This window comes from Centrocercus urophasianus, unplaced genomic scaffold (assembly GCF_019232065.1).
Source record: "Centrocercus urophasianus isolate 14NV4802_14NV808 unplaced genomic scaffold, USGS_Curo_1.0 seq_12, whole genome shotgun sequence".
NCBI classification, from domain to species: Eukaryota; Metazoa; Chordata; class Aves; order Galliformes; family Phasianidae; genus Centrocercus; species Centrocercus urophasianus.
Window position 1 is genome coordinate 11,107,638 of NW_024884364.1, and position 27,985 is coordinate 11,135,622.

The 27,985-nt window shown below is 39.5% G+C and overlaps 1 long non-coding RNA gene across 2 annotated transcripts in view; it reads left to right on the forward strand.

Moving 5' to 3' along the window:
* The window catches only part of LOC122156223, a 205,757-nt gene that overhangs the window by 136,250 nt on the left and 41,522 nt on the right, over positions 1 to 27,985 (forward strand). For both annotated transcript variants that reach the window (XR_006167415.1, XR_006167416.1), the window contains one exon: positions 25,400 to 25,505. This is a non-coding gene — a long non-coding RNA (uncharacterized LOC122156223). The remainder of the gene's footprint in view (positions 1 to 25,399; positions 25,506 to 27,985) is intronic.

Consider the following 27,985-nt stretch of genomic DNA (forward strand, 5'->3'; position numbering starts at 1 on the left):
TGACTGGTACAAGCCATGAGTGACATAAATCTTCCACCTGTGATCAATCTGCATGAGTGTGATGGCACAAAGTGGGTATCTTCCTTAGCATCTGAAATAGAAATACATGAAGTGAGGGTGTTGTTTGCAGGTGGTCTTCAAGGTCAGGTAAGTCAAGTCACGCTGTTTGCTCTACCACTTCTAACACTGTATGCTACATTCCTCCTAACTGTATATCTTGGGATTAGATAAAGTAATAAACTTTAGATTCCCCTTCCTTCCAGTTTCTCAGCCTTTAGAGGGCTTTTGACACACACTTGTGTGTTTTCTCTACATCTATCGATGATAAGAAACTAATGGGAATGAAAAATCACGCCTTGTCATTCCCCCATCCTCTCAGGATCTTCAGTCTAAAGAGGAACATTAAATATGCAGTGCTATGAGAAAACTGGCAAAGCTACAGTTATGTAATTCATTTAATATTTTAAAGACATTTTCTGCCTCTTCAACAGATACACATAAGGCCATTATTAAGCAGGCCAACAAAAAACAACAAACAAAATAACAAAAACAGAAGAAGCTGGGATATGGAGAAAACTAAGACCTTCTGTGACTGTTGGCTGCTCTCCTGTGTTCCCTGTGGATATGCATCTCGCTCTTCTTTCTCTGTCTTCCTCTTGGAGTAGAAAAGTTCTTTTACTTGGTAAAAGGCTTGACTTTTTATGAACACAGAAAGATGGATCTGAAAGGGAAGTGTGAAGCTTTGAAAAGGGCTTCCATGAATTTCTGTTGTAGTAGATACTTGAGGTCTTTCAAGAGCTCACCCAGTACAGACCTGCCTGGGAACTAAGGCTTCACTTTGTTTTAGAGTGTATGCTATCATGCTCAGCACTGCACTATTTGATTACAATTTCTTCAGACATCCTTGTCTTTTCTGTGTAAAAGAAAACCTTGCAATACTTAAATAATAATACTTAATGATACTTAATAATACTTGCAAGATAAGAACCTGTAGTTGAGAAATATACTTAAGAAAGACTGTTTTGACCCTGAAGCCCAGCAGTTTTATAACTAGTTTTACTCAAGTCTTCCAGGAGGTGTAATAATAGCTGTGAGGATCAGACTCTAATGGTTTAACTTCCTTTCTGTATCTACGTACCTATAAGCTACTTGTTGTGTCAGGAGTGATAATTCTCAAGGTCAGGGACATTTTCTGCTCTAATCTTAGTCTGCTTTCTCTATCAAAGTGAGATGACAGCTGCGTGCATGTGTACTGTGAGTGCAAACTGAATTTAAAACATGCTGTAGAACTTTACCTGATTTTCAAGGTCAAATCTGAAGTCAGATCCTCTCCCAGTTTTGCTTTTTTGCTTAAGAGAAGAAAAAATAAAAAAGGAAAAAAGTGAGAGTGGGGGACATCAGATAGTTGAGCTTTGTTATTGCATTATTTATTTTCATTAAGCCATAATACTAACTGCAAGATCTTTGGAAATGTTTAATTACCTCTTTCATCAAAGGCTGTTTGACATGCAAATGAAGGAGGAACCAAAGTGGTGAAATACAACTAGCAACTTTTACATCTAAATAGGTTTAAGGCTTGGGGGAGGGAGCTCAGAAGGTGATCCTCCATTTTGATATCAGTATCGTCCAAGATCATCACAGGCCTCTTTGACATAAGAGCCTTTCTGAATTTCAGTAGATTCAGTAGTTTCAGAACAAGTCTTTGCTCTGTTTGCTTATGTTTTATGATTTGTTTGAGGCTTGTTCTTGTTGGTATGGTTTGAGAACTATTACATAGGAAAACCCAGTGAGTGACAGATGTGATGAAGAGGAGATGATTTTGCTGTGTGTATTTTGCCATGATTGCAGGTGGACAAATATCACATGAGAAAGGTTTCCAAATATCTATTCAAACACATTTACTTTACATTTACACTTTCCTCTTATTACTGTACTTTTATTTTCTAAAATGCTCTACTTCCCAGGAAGGAAAGCGTTACAGGCACTCCTGCCAACATACATCCATCTGTGAATGCTGGTGTGAATATTTATATGCTTGAATCAGAATTTGGGGCAAGCTGCCTGCGGTCTGGGAGTCATTTGGTCAGGAAACAGATGGGAGAACTCATGGCTGCAATGAGCACGTGATGCAAGTTACTGGGACCAGTCACGAATGCGTTCTGAGCAACTTGTGATAAATTCTGAGGAAGTGAAGGACAAGCATATTTCTACAGAAGAGTTTTGCAGTATCTTTGGTTTGTAAGTTACACTGTGAGTTGCACTGATGGTATGCAAATTGAAAGGACATGACCTTTGAATATATATCCACAGATCGTAGTTTGGTCTGATGAAGCAAAGTAGGCTACTCCGACTTTGTAACTTTTTTTGTTCTTGTTGAGAACCAGATAGCACATGCTTCAGAATGGTATGAACATCAAGAAATGACTTTGGCTCATATCTGTTGACAAAGATTGTTGGATTATTCTGGTCCATTTCACTACTTGGCTTGTCGTCCTTTCTGCTCTAGAGGACCAGAAGTTTAATTTCCACTGAGAAATTCTGCCTCACATGGAGAACTGATTCTGTTTTGGCCTATCTTTCTTGCTGCTTATGGAAGACCTGACTTTTGTGTTATCAACACTTCATTTACACTAAATATCTTGCATCATTCACCTGATTTGTGTGTTATAGTTGACCTTCTGTGGGATCAGATGGCCTTATACATCTTTGTGGAACTCTTATAGATCCATAAGAATAAATGAATTCATTATCAATAAAATAGTAATTGTATGTGATTATGCTTTTTCTAGAGATTAAGTGTAGCTTTTAAAAAGTCTATTATCAGAATAGAGAGCAGACAAAGAAAGAGGTCCTTTTCACATTCCTGGGAACAAATCAATTCCATCTTTTGCAGGGTCACTATTGGTATTCCCAAATCTTAACATGTAAACATGTCATCAAAGAAAAGATTGCTCTCTTTGCATGGTGGTCTTGAAACTAGTGCATCTTTCACAAATTGAAGCTGCACAGACTTCAAATTACTGCAAAGGAAGAATTGGGCTGAAGGTGGTATTTATAGTGGGTATTTTGATTGCTGTGATTGTATTTTCTCATATAACAATAATGACAGTGATTGCAGCTCACTTCCCTCAAGCTGATTTCCATCATTCACGCATCTACAAATTGAGTTTGAATGCAGATAGAGTTGGGAGTGGAGAATTATTTCACAGGTCTTTTTCCCTTTTGATCTTTTATTCAGTTGAGCTAGTGGGATGCCCTGCTTTCCTTCTCAAGGTTTTTCCTTCGTCTGTGAATAAGGCGGTGGAGAATACTTCCATACTTTCTTTCAACATAAAATGTTTTTCTTAACCTTTATAGTACCAGTTAAGTTTTAGATTGAGGGAACTGTTACCATCTTTGCAATATTGTATACATGGCAAATGAAATTGTTCTGTTACCTTTTAGCAGTCCGGGAGCCTGACGGAAATATCTGTATTGCAGGTGAAGGTAGATGAGAAGAACGTATTTGCAAGCTGCAGCAAAGCAGCCTCCCCCTTCTGTCAGTGTCATCATCACTTCTAGAAAAACAACTGTTCTTGTAATTTTTCACTAGCTCTTCCCTTAGGATATCTATTCTATGTCATACACAGAAAATATTGCTATACTGTCTAAATGATATTGAATATACCATACCTCAGTCCTAAAGTTCTGCAGTGAAGCTTACCCCAGAGTCAAGCACAACAGTGAACTGCATTATAAAATGCTGTCTCAAGAGCAACCACAATGACATCCACTTCTACTCCCCAGCTCAAAAGAGCAGCACAAATTGCTAGCTACTGTGAGGAGGCTGGGCAAGCGTGCCAGAAAGCACCTGGGAGCTGTGCAGATTGCAGAACCCCCCATGATAATGTGAGAGGGCTTTGTCACGTGCATTTTGCTCTGAGATGATTTGGTTAGGATTACTCAGTAAAACTGCAACAGAACTGAGATTATATATTATAATATATAGTATATTTATACTATAAAACTGAATAAATACCTGAGTTCTCACAAAGCTAAATAGAAAGGGATCTCAGTATTTTCCTTCTGGGCATTTGTAATTATGCCTTTGTGTTGCCCTGAGCTGTCTGTGCTAGAATAGAAAGGTCGTTTTCATTGTCAGATCTTTCCTATCAAAAAGTCATTGGTTTATCATCCAGCAGTCGTTTCCCTGTCAAGTTTAGTGTTACGGTGTCTGTTCTCAGCTTCTCAGTCTCTGATGACTTGAAGATATGCATCACAAAGGAATGACATCTCTCTTTGTGGAAACAGTATTTCTTCACCTTCTGCCTATGGCTGTGATCCTGTACCAGTTGGTACTCTACTGAACAGGAGTTTCTTGTCTGCACTTTGTAATTGCCCTCACTGAGGAAAGAGGATTCCGTTATTTAAGGACTTTCTCCAATTGGTCAGCCAGTATTTTATGAGGCACAGTTGTCAGTATTTTATGAGGCACCCCTCTTTCCCTTTAGTAGTCCTGGATTCCTGTACTGAAGATCTGAGGTCCTTCAATCACAACTACATTATTTTAGCACTGATTGTGCTATATACAAAATAAAAACTAGCGTTTCAGAACATTTGGCTAGTAAACAACAGTTGGTATAAAGCATTGAAGATAGCACATTTCCATAGGACAGTGCCAGTGCAACTTGTCACAGGAGCAACTATGAAATGTCTGTGCTAACTTGCAAACAAACAACAGCCAGTTTGTATTAAAAACAAAAATTAAAAAAAAAAAAAAAAAAAATTTTTTTTTTTTTTAAAAGATGTAATGTAGAAGTCTGGATGCCAAATCAGACCGACTGCATTCTGGATGTTTCTTATGCAGCCCCTTATAGAAATGACATTAGTCAAGAATACCACAATGAGCCTCAGTTGTGTCCCAGCAAGAGTGACTTTTTTTTGAGGGTGCAATTTCAGGCTTTCATAAGCTAGGCCTCTTGTGATGTGCACATCTCCAGTGCTGACTCTGACTGCCAGGTACTCAGGTCTTGTAGATAACCTACTATGGCCCCATTTAATACATGTAATGACCTTGGAAAACCACACAGGAGTTAATGACCCTGCTCAAAGGTATCCATAATCGTTCTCCATACAAGAAGCATCCAGCATTGCTCCCCAGCACTCAGTCTGGTTCTCTGGTAAAACCTATTCCTTACCCTACTTTTTACATTGCAGGGCAGCCCTATGCTTGTCCTATTCCTTAATCTTTCTACTTATGAAGTCCTGTTCTGCTTCCAGTTTTGAAGACTACTGAACAAGCCCGCTATTCACTACCTTGAAATTAGCATTTGTCTGAATGCATCAGTTTTGAAGTCCTTGAATAGAAGTTAGTAGAGGACAGGCTGTGACTTGTGATAGAATCAAGAATAATTTGTTGTCGAGTACTACTGGGGACATACTACTATTGAAGGCAACTGTCCGATGAATTATTGTGGGATAGTACTTGATAGTTGTACTACAGGTATATGCAGAGCCATCTGCATTTCTTTTAGTGACAAAAGTAATCACATTTTTCTCCACTGCTGTCAAAATGCTGAGCCAACATGCCGATCTGGGAGTGTGATCTGGAGTTCTGGTCTGGCTACATCAGCTGTGCTGTTTAAGCTAATTCCTGCAGTAGATTCTGTAACATTGGTGAGGTGTGAGCCAGGAAAAGTACAGATGTTGCATTATGCTGCAAAGTTTGGCAGTTTGAAGGACTCAGTCCATCCCCTGGGCCCTTTCCCGTCTGCCTTGTGTGACAGTTATGGCACAGGGCAGAAACAGAAGCAAACAATCCAGCAAAAGCAGGGATTCTCCCAGTAATAGAAGTATCCATGTTGATTAGAGCCACTCTTACTGTTTGCTCTTCTAGCATTTGCTCTGCCAGAGAGAAAGGGTCTTCAGCTGCTGCTGTGGATTCCTGAATGCAAAGACAGCTATTCGGCTGAGATTAGGGCTCTTAGGGGTCAGCAAAGATTTATCAGCTCCTCTTTTCCCACTTCCAATTTTCCTGAGAGCCATTACAGCAGTAGAATCCCATACTGGTATTATAATGTGGGATTAATGTATAGAATTTGTTTTTCAATAAAATAAATCAATTGCTGATGATTTCTCAGGTTCTTAAATTATTATTTTATTATTATTATAGTCGTTTTCTTAACTGGGCATCAAGAGTTGCATGTAGAGAGCTGAAATGCCATTTCATCAGAACCGCATTAGCAGAGAGGTAAGGAAATTGATGGAGTTGCTCCAACACTGAGCCAAACTAGTCAGTTAACTGTGTTCCACAAGCTTTGCATTAACAGTGAAAAGTGTTCTGTTGGGCTTTCTTAGGAGATATGCAAATGGAAGTAGAGGAAAGAGCAGGGAGAGTGGTCATAAATGCGTGTTTTTCTCTAGGCTCAGGGGTGCCAATCTGTAGAGAATGTATCAGGATTTTTCCTTGCTTGATTAATGCTGGGTGATGTTAGTATGTGGCACCTGTCTTGTACTGAAAATCCGTGAAATGTAGCAGTTACTGCAAAGGACTACAGAGAAGTAAGTTCTGGATCATTCAGGAACAAAGGCTGTAGTCAGGAATGTGTGATATATGATGGTACTGAATGGTGAGGTTAATATGACTACTCCCTCATTAATGTAACATGGAAAATTCTGCTTCAACAAACTTTTCTCAAGTAAAAGCTAGAGAAAACACCTCCTGTCAAATGCAAATGCCTCATTCAGACCTGACCTCCAGCAGTTACAATGAGGTACAGTACAGTTCATAATTTCTGCTTGTGTTACTCTGTGGAATTTGTGCATGTTGATCTTGACCTTGGATTTGCAATTAAGCTTGAGGACAGTCAAAATATTTAGTGCACAGGAATGGAAATCTCTCTGCAGTGCCTTTTCAAGGATATAAATATTACTACAAAAAAGAACAAACTCAGAACTTCAAGTTTACCTGTCTTACAGGCAGATAAATAATGCTCTTACTAATGCTAGAAACTGAGACCAAAAGGAGATGATTTATCTTATATCTGTTCATTCTGTTCATCAACTCAATGAAACAAGGGGGAAATGCTTTTATGAAGATACAGTACTATTTTCATTTTTGATGATCAATTAGAGATAACCCAATTGTTTTCCTTTCTGCAGCTGCAGCTATGCAAACCCCACAGACTAGGTGCTGCCAGGAAAGGCCAAGATGAATGCAGAGGCAATGGGTGCAGGACAGCTTTTTGTACCAACATTGGTTTTGGTGATCAGGTTTCTGACTCCAACACAGTTTATCTTGGTCTCCAGTAGCTCCTCGGCACCCTGTGGAACCTGACCACATAATGTTTATCAATGCAGAGAAAAATAGACAGCTTCACATTACAGAATGTGTAATTTCACAAATTCCTTAAAATCGTATAGCTTAGGGCTCAACTTTCTTTTTCCCTTTGCATCCTGTTTCCTAAATCTGGAGTATTTTAGGGAATAATTTCAAATTTATTCTGTAATCCTAGCATACTATTCCTTCAATTTGTCACCATTATTCCAATTTTTCACTTGATACAGGCTATAGCAACTCAGGCTAAGCATTTTTTCTTATGTTGTACAGAATAATGTGCCAGCACAGCACTACAAGAGAGCTCTGTAATTACTTTAGGGATCGGTGAAGGATGACCAAATGTGTTAATATATACAGTGCTTTCTCTTCAGCACTAAAAGAAACAGAACAGTGTAGATAACAGCCTGTATGCTTAAAGCAACCTTCACACTGAGTTGAAATTTACTGGATATGGCTTAAGATGGTAACTTTTGGTGGTACCTACTGGACTTAAAATCTGTCCCATGGTTTTGTTGCATTTTCAGAAAAAATTCTCAACTCATACTTTCATGGAACATATAATTTAAGGTTCTGATCTGTATCATCTTTTCTCAAGTAAATTCAGGTTCAGGACTACTTGATGCAGCTATCACAGGCAGAAAGCAATTAAAATTCATGCACGACTATTTATGATGGTGGATAGTGATAGGTTTTAAACTGAGACAAGGGAGGTTTAGGTTAGATATTAGGAGGAAGTTTTTCACACACAGGTGGTGACGCACTGAACAGGTTGCCCAAGGAGGCTGTGGATGCCCCATCCCTGGAGGCATTCAAGGCCAGGCTGGATGTGGCTCTGGGCAGCCTGGTCTGCTGGTTGGTGACCCTGCACACAGCAGGGGGGTTGAAACCAGATGATCATTGTGGTCCTTTTCAACCCAGGCCATTCCATGATTCTATGACTCAAGAACACCATGAGATTTATCCATTCCTGCTCCATGTACAATTCCTTCTGTTGCTTTCTCCAGCAACTAAGAGAATATATATTAAAAAAGGAAGGAAAATTTAAAAAAAAAAAAACAAAAAAACAAAACCACAGACAAAAAAGCAAGCAGACACAAAACCTAACATCTCTATACATAAATTTCATTTATAGAGAAGATGGAGAAATGTTTGTAAAGGAGACTTAGTATTTTGTGTTAAGCAGTGCAGTAGCAGAAGTCTCTCCTTACTCCCGTGGAAGGAAAAGAGAAGTGTTACAGGGCCTTTTTGGTGTTCACTCACTTTGTGGCTGGCTGCTATTAGTTTTTTAAGTTAGAAAAGTCAGCAGGTTCGTCATTAGGATGTTTAGGAATTGCTGACACTCTGAATCTATACTGTGTTCTAAGGGCAGCTTGAAGGTCTTGAGGCTATCTTTTCAGTTACAGTTCAGTACAGGAGCAACTGGAGCACACCTAAGAGAGCATGTGCTTGAGTGTGCATTAGCTCATCTGCAGGAGTGCTTACACAGACTGTGCACATACGGGCAGAACATGGAGCATGCAATGCACGCAACCTGTTCTGAACTTCCTCTTTCGCTGTGCTGTGGATGTCAGTACGCTGCCTCTGCTCTTGTCTCTGCTTAATGACACCAGGAGAGGTCAACAAAGGAAACAGAGTAGAATGGAACAGCCATTCTGGTTCAGAGAGCTAAAGGTTGGGATATTTCATTTGCCTGTGTCATTCTACAAATACTGAGCTATATTCTTCAAGATGCCACATGTTTTCTCTGCCACCATGCCAAACCTAAGAGATCAAATAGCAAGAACATCCACTAAGCTGGAGGTTCCCTGAGGGATACTGCCCATGGTGGCAAGCAGACTGAAGTGGAGCCATTCCTAGGGTGGGTGAGTCATAAAGAGCTGCTTTGTGCTCTCCTCACTTGAGCTAAAACCAGAGGTTATTAACTGCAGCTGGAAAACTGCAGTTACAATAGTAATGTGTCCTTTAGCAAAAGCATATGATATCTCTGTTAAAACCTGGTCTTATCCTTCTTTTTTAATGCTCTCCAGACTCTAGAGATTATTTTGAATTGCGTTATCCCACATGCTTTAATTTCCCTGAGTAGATACACATCTTCTTTTATGTTTTCAAGTGTCTTTGTTACATGTCCCTGTGGCACTGAACTGCACAGACCTCCTGTTCAACTGCAGAGGTTGCTTCATGGGCCTCACAAATCGCCCACAGCTTGCTGGCAGGTTTCATCAAGTTACACTCTTTGGGGGCAACAGGCTGGTACATTGTGGAAACAGGCTTAGCAAAAGAAACACCCACATATAACATGTAAAATATGACGGATCTATACTAAACATAAGCTTTCTGAATGCAATCTGACTCAGTCTGGTCTTGTCCCCATGTTTGGTTCAAATGCCCAGGACAGATCAAATCTCTCCACATTGGCACCCAGCAGTAAGTGGACTCACCTTTGCTGAAGAATTCCCCTTTGTTAAACAGTCTCTGTCACTATTTTGGTCAGATAGAGAACAATGCTATTTAAACCTATATTATTGCAGTCTGAATGTTTAAACTCTCACCTTTGGCATGTTTCTGCAGATTGTCCAAAAGTCAGACTGATTCTGTTCTGAGGACTCATTATTTCCTTCAGCATTCCAGGTGAGGGCTTCTTGGTTGTTTGATCTCATTTTTCTGGACATCTCTGACTGCATCTGAATCTTCCTACCAAACACATGATCCAATTTCCAACATTTTCCTTTCTTTTTTTTCTTTTTCTTTTTTTTTAATCTGTAAACTTCCTGGTCATGAAAAAACTCTAGAATGATACAGAAAGTATGGTAGTATGCCAAGGTGTGTTGCCTACCTCCTATGGGGTGTTCGGAAGAAATTGTAGAATTATAATTACATTCACTTGAATATTAGGCCCTGACTGCTTCCATGCCACCAACTGGGGCTGAAATATTGTCAGGCTTTAGAAGCACAAAAATCTACTTCCACAGGCCTCTTTCAATAGCAAGGTCAAGGAGGTAGATTCTTTCTGCTTCTCTTAGTCTTTATATACAGATGCTGTCTGTCCTCTTAAGGAGAAAAATTAGATAATCTTAATAAGCACTCATTCCAGCAGCAAATGTGGAGAAGAGTGTTCTCAAATCCTGAATGCAAGGGATTGTGTTGTAGCATTAGTGGTTTGGAGGAGATGGTGAAGATACGCTAGGATTCTATCAACAAAGATTAAGTTTCTACTGCAGATTTGATTAAATTATAAATCTTCCTGCTATGGTTGATGAATTCTGCAGAAGGTTTCCACATAGCCTGATGAGAAGATGGATTGCTTTAAAGCCATAGCTTTCTTTGGAAGCACAAGGCCTGGCTTTACTTTTTTTTCTATAGCTTTCAGAAGCTGAAGACACCGATTTGTCTGCTCAGGCAGATTACCAGAACTGAACGATAGACTGAATTGTCTATGGCTCTGTCCAAACAAGAGTAGTCTGATCTAATAATGTGTTTTCCCCTCTCTCTGTTGTCTACTTGCTAACTCTAGGATTACATTGTTTTTCTGTGCTTAGCCCCAAGATGTAAGAATTTCCTCCTTTCCCATGTGTTTACATGAACAAAATATAACTTGGAAAAAGTCTTGCTTAGAAATTGTAAGAATTGAAGTTTAAATGTATTTTTGAAGGATTTCTTGTTCTACCCGTTATATTGTTGTTCTCCTTGTCTTTCTACCTGTTTTTTCCCAGTCCTGTTTTTTTTAAATCAGCTTATATATTTCAATATTTTTCAAGTTCTGCAGAGCTAAAAAAGAGGAGGAACTGGCAGCATACAAACCTCAGAGCCACTGAAGTTGCGTGGAAGTCAATCTGAGATATAAAACTCAAGTCTCACCACCAAAGGCCCTGGGGAAGTTGGAGAGCTGTGTGGGGACAAGGCTGTGGTGATGTTAGCCTCTGATGGAATTTGGTGATATGCCTGCATTGGAAGTAGAGGAAAGTGTTCGTCTATCTAATGTTCCCACAAGGCAGAGCAGAGCTATTTCTGTTTTACAGATAGCAATCTTGAAGACAAGTGGAGATTTTTTTAAATGCTAATGGTAGTCACTGAACACAAAAAAAAATGATGCTCAGGATCTTCTCTGTTTACATGAGCTATAGGAAGAACAAAGTGTTTATTAACTGTAGCCAGCCTTTCTTGAGTCTCTCCCATTTCTACCCCTCCCCAAAAAGTGATGTTTTCTAGGTCATGCAGAACTGATGAAATATTCTCTTTGAGCAAGGGATGTCTCCCACTTAAAATTGCCAGGCTACTGCGCTAGCCACTCAAACCAGCTTTCTTTAACACTGTTGAGCTGCAGGTAACCATTAAATAAAGGTTGTTTTTTTTTTTCTGTGAATATTTAGTTTGAGTGCCTATGGTACTTCCGCAGAAGCAATTGGCAGTAATGTCTTCCACAAATCGCTCTATTACTACTGACTCCAGACTTCTTTAGATAGTAGCTGATAAAGTTCAAAACATTAATTTCCACCAATAAACAGGATCTGGAAGCCTAGGGAGTTAATAGGGCTTTTTCATCTCAGCCTAACTCTCTGATCTAATTTCAGATAGCAGGAAATATGCCAACTTTAGCCTCTAATTAGAGTTACTCTTTGGAGATTATTTGTAGCAGACCTCCAAGCTTCTTATGACAAAAATGCATTGGCACCGCTGCCAGCATAAATACGTTAGCTGTTTGTCATGTAGAGGCCATTTGAATTATGCAAGGAATTGTTACAAAGAGCTTTAAAATATATCAGACTTCAAGAACAGTAATTTTATCTAGAAACTGTATTTCCATATTCTCCCTGAAAGAGAAAGTGTGGCAACTCTGCCATCTTGTCTATTTTCTTTCAGGTACCAGAATTGTTTTAAATAATAAAAGACGAAGTGATGTTAGTGATTCTATTTTGTTTTTCATTTGTTCTTTGATCTTGCTTTAGAAAGTGTTCTGAGTACCATATCCTGCTGAATTCTGATTATATTCAATGGGGATTAGGCCTCTTACTCCACTCTGGAACATTTTCACTCTGAGAGAATTGAAAGAGCAAATTCATTATGGCAAAGCAGTCTGTCCATATCACTCTTTTTTTTCAGAGGACTAGCTCTTACCACTATCACAGAGGGCTTTTGCTTTCTCAGTAACTCATGACTCCCACTGTGTTGGTATTTGCTGTTCAGCAGGACTAAGAGGTACAGAGTGGGACCAGAGAAATGAAGAATAATCATGTGGTGGCAGGGGTGTGATTAGAAGATTCCTTTCAGTGATGTCTTTTCCTCTTGCAGGAGCCATATTTTATGTTTCTACTGTACCTTTCAGTCAAGAACAAGTTATGTTCAATTCCTGTTGCACGCAGACAATAGTGGCCATAAAGTGGTTTATAAAATTAACTAAGCTTCATAGTACTCCTGTGAGAAATTCTCTGAGTTTTATAGTATATCTAAAGTGACCAGAGTTACAATGCTGGGAGCAGAACCACATCCCTCTCCCAGTACTGTCCATTCCTTGCTCATTGGGATGAGAAAATGTACCATTACTGATTGCAGCTCCTGCTTCCTAAAGAGCACTACTTGGCAAATCATGGACTCATAGAATGCTTTGGGCTGGAAGGGACCTTTAAGATCATCCAGTTCCAACCCCCTGCAATAGGCAGGAACATCTCCCACTAGACCAGGTTGCTCAAAGCTGCATCCAGCCTGGATCAGTGCTTCTAGGATAGTGGGGACAAGAACAACCCACAAGCTAAAGGGAACATTTGTGTTGGACCTTTGTGTGTTTTAACTTACTCATCTGTGTTTAAAAATGGTGTCAGAACAAATTGGGGGTTGTATGCCAGGCACCTCCTCTTCCTTTGCCTTCTCTAATACAGGTTCTCTGGCAGCCTGTAGCTTCCAGAGTGAATTTCCCATTAGAGTGCTGAAGCTAAAACTACCTCACAGTTAACTCAGAAAAATGAGGGTAACTGAACTGCAGTATGCTTGAGATAACAGGAAGCATACTTCCAAATATTTTGATTTTCCAGCTTTTGATTAGGGAAATATTTGATTTAGTTAAAAATCCAGTTTCCCAGCAAAACAGTCTGTGGAACAACATTATCAAGCACAGGTCTTCTCCTTCCTTATTTTCCATCTTAAATATGTATCAAAAAAATTTCTAGCAGTCTTTGTTTTTTTCTCTGAGCTTCTTATATTTAAAATTAATGGTTTGTTTAACCTGAAAGTCTGTGCATGACTGGAGAACTGGAGGAATGACAGAGAAATCATGCAGGCAAAGTCAAATTAATTTGAGAGGTGAAATGTGTTTTATTTTGATTCTTTCTTGCCGCTCATTTGTGTGGACATTTATACTTGCGTGGTACTGACATAAAATGAGAGAGGAGTCCTGAGAGGGCAGTGTTATCTTGCTCCACCCAGTCAATTTAACAGCAGATTTATGAGAGATGATTTCACTGTTGTGGAGAAACAGTTTAAAGCAACAGCCTCTTCCTCAGTGAAATGAATTTACAACAGTTATGAATCTCAACAGTTGAAATTTCAGTGACTAGGCCTCCTGCCAGCCCTGTGGCATCACTGAGGTTACTGCTGCCATCTTGAAATATTCAAGCACTGCTTCAGTAATTGTCTTCTCCATCCTGTTCCCTATTGGCACTGCCTAGCAGGCCATGCTGAGATGGTGGCTGATGAGTTGTGAGTCCTGGGCGGGCTGTGAGTAGATCCGGGTCTGCAAATGTCTGTGCAAAGCTGAAGGCAGTAGAGAATCAGGCCCTTCATTCTTTTTAATTAACCTCTATAGGAAGTGATATCTAAGAGAGAAAAATGATTGCTACTGTGTCATGTAATGCAAGGATGAAAGAGCTGCCAACCTAAGGGAAACTGCAGAAGCATAAGGAAAAGAGACAGCTATCCAGGCATAAGGAACAAATGTACCAGTCTCCTTTTGTTTTCAGAAGTTAAAAAATGTCAGGCAAAGACTGAGAATGTGACCCTTCCTCTTTAAGACATTCTTAAGGAAGATTTATTGAAATAAAAACCTCAAGAAAGAAAAGCTTTCTCATTCTTCAGATGCAGGCGTATGCATGAGGACAGCAGGACATGCAGCTGCTGCTGCTTGCAAGGCAATGACCCCAGATTGCACACTCAGCAAAACAGTGTCACCTGTGCTCCAGCACAACTGCTGGCCTGCAGCAATGTGAGCTCACTGCCAGCATCTCTGTGCTGCTGTTGGAGCTGCTGACTTTAAATTCTTTTCTGACTGCTTATGGCAATCCAAGTGGAAATTTGCCACGGAGCTTTGCAATCATACATAAGGAAATGAAAACCACTATCATTGCATGGGAAGAATGGTGTCCTGCTGCAAAAGGTGCCTGGGTACAATAGAGGATTCTGTGCAGCACCCAAGGGAAACATAGTTAGGAAATTTAAATAAATAGCTGCTTGGTCTCTTCAGAAAAGACATCAGTGAAAACATTTCTTTGGAAAAAGGGTACGTGGGTGGCTTGGCCAGCAGCATTATTTCAGTTTTGTCTACTGCAGGGAATTGTTTTTTTCCCAAACTCCTCCAGCCAGCTTAATTTAGAGCAGATTGAAGTTATACTATGGGTTATGGGTTAAATGAGAGCCAGGATTGTGGAGGTGAACTTCAGCAACTCTATCTATTGGGTGTTGTTTTGAGTTTGGATCCCAGGAGCAATTCATTAGAAAATTGTAAGGAGCTGCAATTTGCACAGTGTGAAATGCAAATGCAGGGAGAAATAAAAAGCAGTGGGCAGAGCACTGTAAAATAGCATGCAGTTTCATCTTATTTCTTTTAGCTGCCTTCCCTCTCATTCCTTCCCTTTTTTGCATAACAGCTTGAGTCTGCTTATTTTCTGACTGGTTTGCTCCATGGAACATACATCACTGCACGTCATCTGTCTGACCTATTAAGCTGCCTCCCTGTCAGCACAGACATATAGTGATGGGTAAACGCCCTAGGATCATTCAAGACATTCCCTAATTTTAGAATTAATGTCTTTTAATCAATAGCATGTATTGGACTTACATCCTAGTGTCTAGATGGCTTGAAATTTGAAAACCAGTAATCAGTTAATCAAGTTTTGCGTGCTAGATGATGTTTCACACAGCTAAGTTTCCAGAAAGCGATGATCTTAAGGGGTAGAATCCAAAGAGATTTCAAAGAAGGAAAAGGGAGGAGCTCAGCTTTGCAGTCTTTAATTGTGAGGGCCCAAGTGACGAGCATAGATCCCAAACTCTATGTTGAGTCCTACTGCTGTCCAAAATGTTCCCTGGCAGCAGCAGCCTTCCAGGCTGGATCCCACACTGTAGGCATGTGGACTAGGAAACCAACTGGAGATGCACAGTATGCAGGAATGCAGGGTGCTGAATGGCTCCGCTGTGAGTGAGGCATCACTCTACACTCCCATGTGAAAACATGATTATGAAAGCTCGCTCTCAGTATCTCAGTCTTGTGTTCTTTTTCACTCTGTCCCTAAAATTTAACCTTACTTGAATACAAGAAGATAGAACTTTCCTAACAAGCTTCTGAACACTTTCTGGATCTTGAGTGAGGTTGTTCTCAAATCTGCTCAAGGTCTTCAAGTAAGTGCTATCATAGTGCGGCTTACCAAGCCAAGGTGCCACGTTTGCAGTCCAGTCTCTCATAGTTCTTTCTAGTGTCAGTGGAGGAAGAAAGGCTTCTCGTGGGCCCTTAGTAAGGCTCCCATACTGCAGTGTCTGTCAAGCCTCACTCTTTCCTCTCATGATAGAGACAGGTATGAGAACAATCCACATTATTGCAAAGCCTAATTTTGGTCCCAGTATATGTTGCTATTTTCTGCTGCCCACCGTGACTCTTGCTAGAGCTCTTGGTTAGGCCAGGTCTACAGATCTGAGCTCATAGCTCTGCCCAGGGCAGCTGGCAGCCTGCGTTTAGCCCAGCCCCTGGGACTGCTCAAGCACCTGGCTGCACCCCAAACTTGGTTTAGGAACACAGAACACAGTGAACACAGCAGCAGATATGAGGCTTTGCTGCTGAACACAAGTGTAACAGTGATGGGCTGCCATCACGGCAGCATTGTGTTTTCACAGACTTTGTGAATGGCAGCAGCTGAGCACAACAGCCCGTGGGGAATGATAAGCTAAAGCTTTCGGATATTAAATCTCCTCTGAAATAGGCTGTGCCCCTCCCTGATGCCCAGGCTGTACTTCTGCATTATCTGCCTCTCCAGACAGCAGAATGTGGCAAATACAAAGTCACTGCTCCATTAAGATCTTTGTCAGTCTTGCACGTCTGAAAGATCTGGAGCAGACAATCTCAAGCTTCAACATTTTGTGCTAGCTTTTAACAGCAGGTGCTTAACGCTGTTCTTACCCCTGGGGTTCAAACCAAGGGGAAACAGATTGGATAATTTGAGATTATTAGCAAAGACACTTGAGTTGCTTTAAATTGTGGGCACCAGCTTGTGCTGCCCAAATACACAGCAGATAATGGTCCTTAGAGAGCAAAAATCAGAAGTTAATGTAAATATTTTATTTTCTGTGTATATCACTTATATTCATGCTAAACTCTGGGATTTTAAAAGCATCTGACTCCTCACATCCAGGAGTTCTGAATAACCTACATGTTTTGATCACTGTGGCTTCAGTACAGCTTAGACATAAGGAAGAACTTTTTCTCTCAGAGTGGTCAGGCACTGGAATGGCTGCCCAGGGAGGTGGTGGAGTCGCCGTCCCTGGCAGTGTTCAAGAGGCGTCTGGATGACGTGCTGCATGATGTGGTTTAGTGCTTGTGGTGGCAATGGTGATGAGGAGACGTTTGGACTGGATGATCTTGTAGGTCGTTCCCAACCTTGTGATTCTATGATTCTAATCATTGCTGATAGGTTTTTTTTTTGCAACTGGTACTTGTTATTCAAACATTTGAAATGAATGAAAGAAGTGTGACCATGTTTTTGTAACAATAAAGAATACCTTATTCCTTGGGCAGCATTTACCTGAATTTTCACCAGTTGAAGGCTGAACTCAAAATGACGTGCATCTCTTCATGTGTCCCACGCAGTGCTCTGGAATGGGGCTTTCTACCAGTCTCCCACTGCCTATTAATTAGCTAAATCCTGACGGATTTAAATGCTGCTTCTGGAGCCCCATAAGGAGCAGTTCTTGTTCCTTGGCCTGCTGATAAAAGCAACCAGTGCATCTGTTTGTACAAGAGGTGAAGCAGAGGAGTTTACACTGAGTCCCTGTCATCGTAGTCCGAGCTCAGCAGCTGACTCCGTGTGATCTCTGAAGTCACTTTGAGTCAGATTCTTGGAGGTATGAAGGTGTCAGCAAGTTCTACATATATCAGTAGTGCTTTCACTGTAGACTGTCACATCTGTTGCCTGAGTAAAAATAGCCTTACTTGCAACATCATTTTGTACCTGTGTAGCTGTACATCTGTATACTCCTTTTTTTTAACATAGAAATATGATTTACTTATGACAGGCAAACAAAAAGGAAGCTATAGATGTTAAATAACATTTTTTAATATTGCAAGAATTTTAAAATTTGTCCCAACTTATTGTAATTCATTTTAAAATGAAGACAAAATAACTCTGTGTATGTCTGCATTTCTGATGCAGTGCACTTTGCTATTTGGAGCTTACACTGTCAAAGTTCTTAGAAGTAAGAGGCTTCTACCTCTGGAGGTGAGCTTCCCAGCATCTGAATGTGTGTGCATGTTAGTGAATGCACACACAAACACAAATCTTTATGTATCCATTTTGTTTTCTTTATTGAATGCTCAGAGTGGGGCTGTGTGGTTTGAAGCATGAAATTTGTTTTAGTCAGCTGAAAATTATATATTCTAAACTGTGTTTATCTGTTCAGAGTTTCTGTACTCAGCTGGGAGAGGCAGTCAACTCCAGGAGGAAGTTCATCACTTTAGAATTAATTTCAAGGGATAATTCACTTAGATTGGATACATGTTTTTCTGGTCATTAAAACTGGATACAAAAAATCCCATCCCAAGCAGCTAACACTACTACCCTGAAAAGTTTTCTGAATACCTTTAATTCTTATTACGATTCTTTAAGATATGAAGATATGCAGTATTTCAGAATATTTTAAGTATAAAAGAAAGTGAAAGTGGGTCAGATGACTTTGGGAGCAATACAGAGACAGTGTCCAAATATGCAAGGATGAAGTAAGGGATATCAAAGTCCACCTGGAGTTGAGTCTAGTAATGGGCATGAAGGACACAAGAAAGGCTGCTATCAGTATGTTAGCATCAAAAGGAAGACTACAGAAACCATTTGTGAGTGGGACTGGAGACAGAAATGTGATGGAGCAAATAATTCTGGAAATGATTTCTAGGTATGAAAAATAAGAAGCTGTCTGATAGTGGTGAGCATGGATTTATGAAGAGGAAATGTCACATGGCCAAATTGACTTTCCAGTCTTCTATGAGGTATTGACTTCCTCAGTGAGAAATATGTTGATCATCTCCACTTCTTTTGTCTTTGTAGACAAAGTGATGAAGTACAGATTTGATAAGTAAGCAGTGAGGTAGACTGAAAGTGTTGGCTTTTAGGGCTCCAAGTGGTGTGACTGGTGGTACAAAGCCTGGCTGGAGACCAGTCAGTAGTGATATGTCCCAGGTGTCAGCACTGGGGCCAATACTGTTTAATGTCTTCATTATCATGGAAGATGGGACAGAGATACCCTCCACAAGTATGCAGATGATGCAAAAGTGGGAGGAGTGGTTGATAGATAACTGTGCTCGCATTCTTAGGGACTTGGACAAGAGAGGAGCCTAACACAGTTCAACAAGCAGATGTACAAACCCCTTTATTCCAGGAGGATTTATCCCATGCACCAGGATATGCTGGGAGCCAGCTTACAGAAAAGCAGCTCTGCAGGAAAGGATATGGATGTCCTAGTGGACACCAAGATGAAGGTAAGCCAGCAATATGCCCTTGAAGCAAAGAAGGCAGATATATACAGCACTGAAGGTTACAGTAGGAAGCGCCCCATCAGCAGATGAAGGGAGGTGGACTCTTACTGAACCCAGTGCTGGTGAGACCACATCTGTAATGGTGCCCCCTTCTGGATGCCCTAGTACAAGAAAAAGGTGTACATGCCGGAGCAAATCTAGTGATGGTGCACTAAGATGATAGAAGGACTGGTGACAGAGTCACATGAGGAGAAACTGCAGAAGCTGGACTTATTTAACCTTGGGAGGATCTTGTCACTGTGCGTAAATGTCTCTCGGGAGGGTATAAAGAAGATGAAGCCAGATGTTTTTTCAGGGATGTTCAGTAAAATGACAAGAAGAAACAGTAACAAAATGAATTAAAAGAAATTCTATTTAAAAATAAGGACAAAAAAATTCTGTGAAAGGGTGGTTTTCCACAGCTGTGATGGCCCAGGAAGGTTTTGGAGCCTTCATCCTTGGAGATGTTCAAAAATCAATTGGACATGGTCCCGGACAACCTGCTGTAGCTGGCACTACTTTGAGAAGGGGAAATGGAGCAGGTGAGCTCTTGTGGTACCTCCCAGCTTCAGCTGTTCTGGGATTCTGTGATCATGGAGAGGCTTAGGAATTCCCAGAACTGTGGCCACGCTTTTCTTTGTCTCTCTGGTCATTAAAAAAACGGTAAAAGCTCTGTTCTGTGCTGCCAGTCATGTTTAAAGTATAAGAGTGTGAAATTCACTGAAATATTGTAGAAATGGAAAATATGTTGTTGTTGTGTTTTTACTATTTACTTGAAATTAATCTGATTTATTTATTTATTTATTTATTAATGACAAAGGAATAAATTGCTCCTGACTGGAAGGTCTGTTCACAAAAGGAACCCACAAAACTGTTGTAGGATAGCAACTTCACAAAGGAACAGCTGTTAAAGGAAATGACCTGCACAAAGTCGTTGCAAGTCTGTTGTTCACTAACTGGCTACCTATTGAGAACTAAATGATGTGAATGAGTTATAGTCATTGGCTTTTCATCCCCAGTGAATTGGGCTCAAATCCCTAATAAGACACCAAGTGAAAATGAGTCTCTAAGGCCTCCCTTCTAAATCCCCTGTTTTGCACCATATAAATTAGCACATTAGCAGGCTGCCCTTGAGGGAGAAGCTGGACTAGGACAGCAGGTGTGTCCCAGCAACAAAGCAGAGCATGGCTTCTGTACAGTGCCAAGGAGTCTCATGCTAGCACTACTGATCTGTAACTTCCATGAACTCTAGATTGGCTCCTGGTTTTAGCAGCTCCATCTCTGGTACATCAGGAAAGCCATACTAAGGGAAAAAAAATACTTGAAGGCCAAACAATGCAGGATCCCCAGGTATAGAAATATTGTCCATATTAATTTGACATGGGTGAACTATCTGGAAAACAAGCCAAGGATGGTGTGCTTGTGTTTTTTCCTGTTCAGAGGCCACTCAAACTGACTACTCTGTGAGAGAAGGAGGAACAATCAGAGATTGGCATACTGTTTTGCACAGAGGGTGTTTCTCAGCCGACGTAGGTGGGTCAGTGAGAAGAGTGAAGTGAATTGGATAAAGTTCTGAAAGGGAAAGGCTTCTATGAGCAGAAACAATATGGATGGGAGAAAAGAAGAGTAATCCCTGCAGTGTATGGTGGGAAAATGAGAGGTTTATCTAAACTTTCAAACTTTTTGAGATTAATTCCTCTACTACGTTATGACATAGCGTTCTCTGATCTTCATGACAGAAGGGAGGCTGTCTGTCCTTTCTGCTAGCAGCAGTATGGAACAGGGTCAGTGGAATTCCTGCAGCTACCTTGCAGCTGGCATTTCCCAGCCTGCCATGCTAATGCAAGATGTCACCAGTTCCAGGGTAGACAACAGTAGATACCTATTTGATTCAAAGTTCAGTGCTCTTATACTGTATCTGTTTATTCAACAGAACACCAGAGCAATATGGTTGCTGTCATAAAGCACTGGGAGAGGGTTTCCTGGTGGAGATGTATGCATTCAGAGTCACATTTCTGTAGCTCAGCTGAATTATTCCTGTTGACAAAACAGGGCTGATGTGTTGAAGTGGAGAACTGATAAAAGCAATAAGAACACTTTGTTTGCTCTTATCAGCAGCTATTTACAAACCTGCCAAACTGGAAAACAGTCAATTTTTTTTTTCCACCTTTTGCTTAACGATTATAAAATTCTTATTGGAATATAACCCTTCTGCTGTGATGATGATTAAGAGACTATGTCACAAAACTCTCAATTAAATTGATGCGTTCACCGCTTTAATCTTGGGGAAGCAAATTCATCTCTCCTGACATTCCGATGGCTTTATGGGGATGACACAAAGAATTATATTGGCAGAAGGATGCAGATGAATTCTAAAAGCAGTGATCCCAATTAGCTGCCAGTGGGTAAACCGCAGCTGCCCTTCAGCCCTTCAAAGATGATACACTGGATTCTGTGCAGATTATCTCCTTTGGATCTGACAAAGCAAATTTAAAGCAGATATTTAAAAGGCATTCCTAAAACTAAATAGATATATGTAAGTATTGGTGAATATTCATGAGCATGAGCCTAAATTTCATTCAGAAATAGCCTTGAGTTCATGAAAACTAAAATTGTCTTTAATAGAAAAATTATCAATATGTTGTTCTTTGTCTCCTGAGGCAGAGCCAAAGGGAGACTGTCTGAAACTATTAACATGAAGAGTAATGACAAGAGAGGAGAGATATGTGAAATATGAGGATTAGGAAAAGAGAATTAATCCAGACTAACAAACTGAATAGCTGTTAAGCACGTGTAGTACAAACAGACATAGATTTCTCTAACTTGTCCTGAATTACATTCTCTCAAATCAAGAGCTCATCAAGCTGTAGATTCAATATCTGTAGTTCTTTCTGGCTTAAACATAATTGGGTCAGAGAAAAAGTGGTTTTCTATATTAACTATCTTGATGCATCTCATTTTTTGTTCCTTCTATCAACTTCAGAGGCCCCATTCAGTGCAAGGCTAGCCAAGATCCCATAGAGAGACAGATACAGATTTATTCTGCAAGAAGTGGTTGAGATTACCAAATGAGCTCTTCCACTGAAGGACCAGACACAGGCACAGACATCCTCACTGAGAATAATGTGCACCTAATTCTGACAGTCTCTCTTTCAGCAAATTAGTATTGTCTACAGATAATAAGCAAATGCATAGGTCATTAATACCAGACTCATGGAACTTTGAGTTGTTCAGGGTCTCAGCCTCTGAAAAACCTTAGACACTCTGAAAATATCATTTGGTCCTGTTTGTCCGGTCTGTGAGGGATATTATTGTATCTGCAGGAAGAGTTATAGCGAAGATTTTTGCAGGGTTGTGAAAAACTCTAACCTTTTTCATAGCTGTTAGAGAAGGAAAAAAAGAAACTGGAAATCTCTAAAAGTGTGTGTGTGTAAGGAATTTTCTATGTAAAACAAGGTATTTTTACTTGCTTTGTATCAAATTGTGGCATGGTTTTGTTGTTTTTGTTTGTGGTTTTTTGTTTTTTTTTTTTAATGAAGAACCAGCAGAAATACATGGCATAGCATGTATGACATAAGTAACATTGTACCTATCTTTCCTAGGTGGTTTTTGGTTTTTTGTCACATGAATGCATGACTACATTCATAACTGCATATACAACAACTCAACAGCTTCTCTGAATCACATCCCTCTGTTGCCATTTTGATTTGAATTGAGAAGGAAATTGAAGATGAAATATCAGCTTCTTACTGTTGAATTTAACACCACTTTTGTTTCTCACTGGTCACTTGGCCAGTATTCTGTAATAGCAGCAACAGGTGACGATATGGAAAAACAACTGGATTGCTATGGAAAAACTATTATTTAATTTGTAGTAATTTAAATGAATTATATGGTATCATGTAACATCAAGAAGCTATTACAGAAGTTATTCTCAAGCATGCTTCATATGAAATTCTTATCTTTCAGATGATGATGATCACATATGCTATAAGCAATCATAAGCCTTTTATTGAAGAAAGCATATGGCTTGATGGACTCCCAGCACAGAGAGAAATCACATAATCAGTGGAAGGTCTAGAAACCATTATAATACTATTTTAGTCCTTTAGCAGAACCTTGGATAGGTTAAGATGCTCATTCACTCATTCATTCACTCAACGTCCTTTGTACAGAAGAGCAGTTCAGCCTTATGTGGTGGTCAAATTCAACTCCTAAGGCTGAACAATGCTGCACTAATACATCAAAGAGGTTAGTGTTACCTGAAGCCCAGTAACAGGAACTGTGACAGTATCAGAGTCCACAACCTCTATTCTTTAATCCAAAGAAACAGCAGATTACTGTTTTCATAAATCTTTAGTCAGTGCAAGAACAAAGATGCTGTTGACAGTCATATCATAGAAAAATTTTTAGTCTGTCCTTCTACCTTAAGGCAGGATGAGCAGTACATAAACCATTTCTGGCAGATATTCTCTAACCTGGTTAAAGACCTGTGATGTGGTAGACTCCAGCAGCACCCTGGGCAACGCATTGTTGTACTTCAATGTCCTTGCACTGAGACTTCAGCAGTGTGAAGAATGTATTTAAAATTACAAGAGAACAGAGGTAACAAAGGAGAGCAATTGTTAAAGGCATAAGCCAACTGGGGGAAGGTGTTTAAAAGTAGGATTCTTTTATGTGCATTATTACATAAGGGACATCTGAGGGTAGTGGGATGACTTAGGCTTTGTGAATAAAGTTGTTCCTGTGGAAAACAGAGGTCTTTCTTTTTTACTTCATCCCACAAACTCTGGCATTCTACATTATTGGGAAGGCTTGGGAATGCAAAAGAAATGGTATTCTTTGATCACAGGCCTAACACTAAACAAATCTAAAGAGGAACTGAAATTATAGATGTGCTACGAAGGCTCAGAAGACTGCTCATGCCTAGATTAAAGTGAGAGTGCTTGAATAATTTCTTCTTTCATTTCAAAGAAAAAATCTTATCTCTCAGAAGAATCGAAACAAGGAATAAAATACTTATCTCTGACTTTTTTGTCTAGTTCTGCATGGTAGGCCTAGATGTAAGGAGAGTGTTTACAGCAATGAGTCACTAATATATTCATTGGAACCCAAATTGTTCTGTGAAAAATGCTGAAGTACAAAAGCAATTACCATTTATCATTATATACAATGGAAGTAGCATTATTATCAAGTGATAATGTCTTCTGAAATAATACATTTGCAACAAAGAGAAAAGAGCAACTTCTGCCTTGCTATTACTGTTATCTCTAGAATGCTTATATCTTTTCTCTTTTGAATGTTTTTGCTGTCCAAATGAGTTTTGACCTTAGTAAAGAGCACAGTTTTCCAACAGAAAGTTAATTTTCCATAGTAATTAAAAGTATAGCTATTGTAACCTCTGAGTGTGCAAACTGGAAACATTTTCTTAAAGTCATCCTTAAGCAGACTATAATCAAAGGGATGGCCAAGTGAAATGCAGCTACCATGCAGCAAAACAGTGCCAGATCTCTGTATCTCTATATCGGACCAATTACTTGGCAGATCATAGGATAAAGGCTGCCCATGGAATGGTCCAAGTGCACCTTGAAGCCTGTTCTTGGGTGAGAGAAGAGGACAGATGGGTGCAACGAAGGCTAGCAGGATTTAAAGAATTGATATAGGTTGGCTTAGCAATGGGGATCAATATATTAGGGCAAATATATAAGGCTGGGATCAAAGAAGAAGGAGCCTTTGTCTGATGATGAGGCAAGGAATGTCAAAGGAAAATGAACTGGCATATATTTTTTGCCATGTAACCGAATATCATTTTATATAGCTCAATGCTCATCAATGTAAATTCTGTATTTGGAAACTAAATGACAGAAACCGAGACACCTCCAGTAATACCATTGCTTTCTAGGAAATCCTGGTGGAACTATTGAGGTGATCTGCACAGTAATTTGCCCTGACAGCAAACAACATTTCCTGTAGCTGCCCATATATTTTGTCAAGGTAGCTAGAATGAACTCTGATGTGCCACCTGAGTGGAAATGACCTGATCCAGAGCAGGTACATACACCAAGCTGTGGATTTGAAAGCATACCTTCACTTTCTTTTTCTTTTTTCAGTCTCTAGGTCAGTGAGTAAATCCATCTGTCTTTGTGCCCTGCTGGCAATGTTTTTTGAATCACTGAAGGAAGATGATGTGCTCCTTCCTTGGCCTGAGTGAAACAGGTAAGGGAAAGCTAACACTACTGCTTCTAGAATTCATCCTTTTAGGGGTCTGTCTAAACAAATTCTCTTCAGCTAGTTTCTAGATGCTTTGAAGGGTCTTATATTAAAAGCTTCATGCATTCAGACAGGATGGTCTATTTGTTTGATCAGAAATAGTTGAAGAGGAATGACTGCCATGCTGCTATCTATGATTAAGAGCCTTGGGAAATGACTTTACAGTTTTTAGCTTTCTGTTTTCATTTGCAAACTTTTCTGTAAAACCTGAATTAGGGAGGGTTTGATTTGGAAACAAATGTACATTTTGGTGCTATGGAGCTACAGAGGAAAGGCACTATGGAAAACATCTCTCCTTTAAGGAGAAGCATTATGTACATAAAACTCTACATTTCTAACTTTTTAATAATTGCATCTTTATACTTGTACCAATGCCTTCTATTCTAAGGAATGATTTAAATCAGTTCTGAAATTCAGGTTTATCAGAACAATAATGTCTTACTAAGATGTTGCGTAACAGTGTATGATAGCATAGAATTTTCTGATGTTTAATTTTACTCTGTGTAAAGCACATTTCAAGAAATTCTACAATTTCTGTGCCCTCCTGCTATCAAGAGATAGATTTGATGGTGTTTCTTTACTGCTGCCTCTCAAGAACTAAGCATCAGCTCTAATACTAGTATATTGTCTTATCTTTGAAAAAGAGTTAATGTAAATGTTTTATTGATATAGCAATAAGACAAACCAGTTGTTTTCAAAAGTTAAATTCTATGTGAATGCCCAGATCTTGTTTGTTCTTGTCTGCCACCTCTGTTTTGGATACATGTTTGGCACCTACAAAATTGTTTCTACAGCAAATATTTTCTTCCGTGGTAATGAAGAACTGTGTGTATAATAAGTATAAAAATCTTCAGAGATTTTTTTTTTTTTTTTTTTTTTTTTATTTTTTTTGAGATAGTGAATTTTGAAGTAAATTGAGAATTTAGAAGTATGGATTTCTGCTGGAACTTTTTTTAGCACATTTCCCTACATTTAATATAACAGATCCAAGAAGTACATTTATTCATTGATTTGATGACAGAAAGACTTGCTCTTTATATGTTCAGCCTTTGATAATAAAATAAATCATCGATGTGGCATAAAATGAATGTACTGGTTATCTAAAATACCAGGTTTTATCCAACCTGTTAGTAAACATAGTTTTCTTATATTCCTGTAAATTCTACAAAATTGCACCTACTCAGGTTTAAAAAGATATATCATTTTGTATTTCTACTATACGTCTTTGCTATTGCATTTGGAGATGTCAGACATCAGTTGCGTTAGCTTTTCTTCCTATATTTCAATGTTGTTTCTCTTAAACTGTGTGTGTTAGTGTGAACGTAACTGGAGATAACAGCAAAATACAAAATTACTGTAAATAATACTTTTTCATAATCAGATATTATTTATGCTCAGCTAAGTTCTAAATGCATTCAGCTTAACAATACTTGTTCCAAAGTTGCAGCAATCTTTGAAAACCTGCAATGTCAAGTATTAAATTCTATTGAAGATAAGTATCCTCAATTCTGGAGATTCAGGAGTACAAATTAACTTTGCATAATTTCTCTTAATGGACCTACAACAAATTTTAAAACTTTCGCAGTCCCTAAAGCTTTCAGGTGCTGCCAGCTTATCCCTGACCCATTTAAAGAGGAACTTAGGACACTTCTTGGCCAGGGAAATACATATCCTATGTGACTAACAATGAATTCTGCTGTGTTTAGATACAGTTCTTTACTCGTGTCTGTCTCTCTCTCTCCTCTCTCTTTGCCCATGTTATTTATTTGATATTTAGCAGTGTGCTCATCTCTTAGCTAGAAGAAAAAACCTCTACGGTCACCTGTGGTCTGTAATTATATGTCTTTTAAGTTTCGTGTGCTTCTCCAGAGTATTACTTTTCCTTCGGTTTATTTTTGCTTGTTGGCTGTTGTGTTAAGCATTGTACAGAGACAGAATAGGAATTAATTCCTTCCTTCTGGTATTGGATACATGTCAGTTATTTAATATGGAAATCCTGTTTTGACCAAGCAGGCAACATAAAGGTCAGGATATTTATGGATCACAGCTGAGCTTCTCTTTCTTGTACCAGTTGATAAGTGAATTGAGGAAGATGAACCCAGACCAAATTCATGCCCCACAAGGCTCTGAGACAGGCATCCCATCTCAAAGACATGGATTTCAGATTACTGACTTAAAGGTGGTTTCTTAAGGTGCTTATTGCCATGGTGGCAGCCAGCACCATAACATATGGACCAGTCAGTTTTCCTCTCTCCAAGTGAGTGGAGCTTGCCACTTAATCTAAGTGGTGATTTTCCCATTCTCCTTGTTTTAAAATGTAGAGTTGTAGTCTCTTACTGCATTAGAGATGCAGGACTTCCAGAAGGGATGTGCAAAATGGCATAATCTATGCAGCATAGCTCAGAAAACTTCCCCTAGGTACCAGG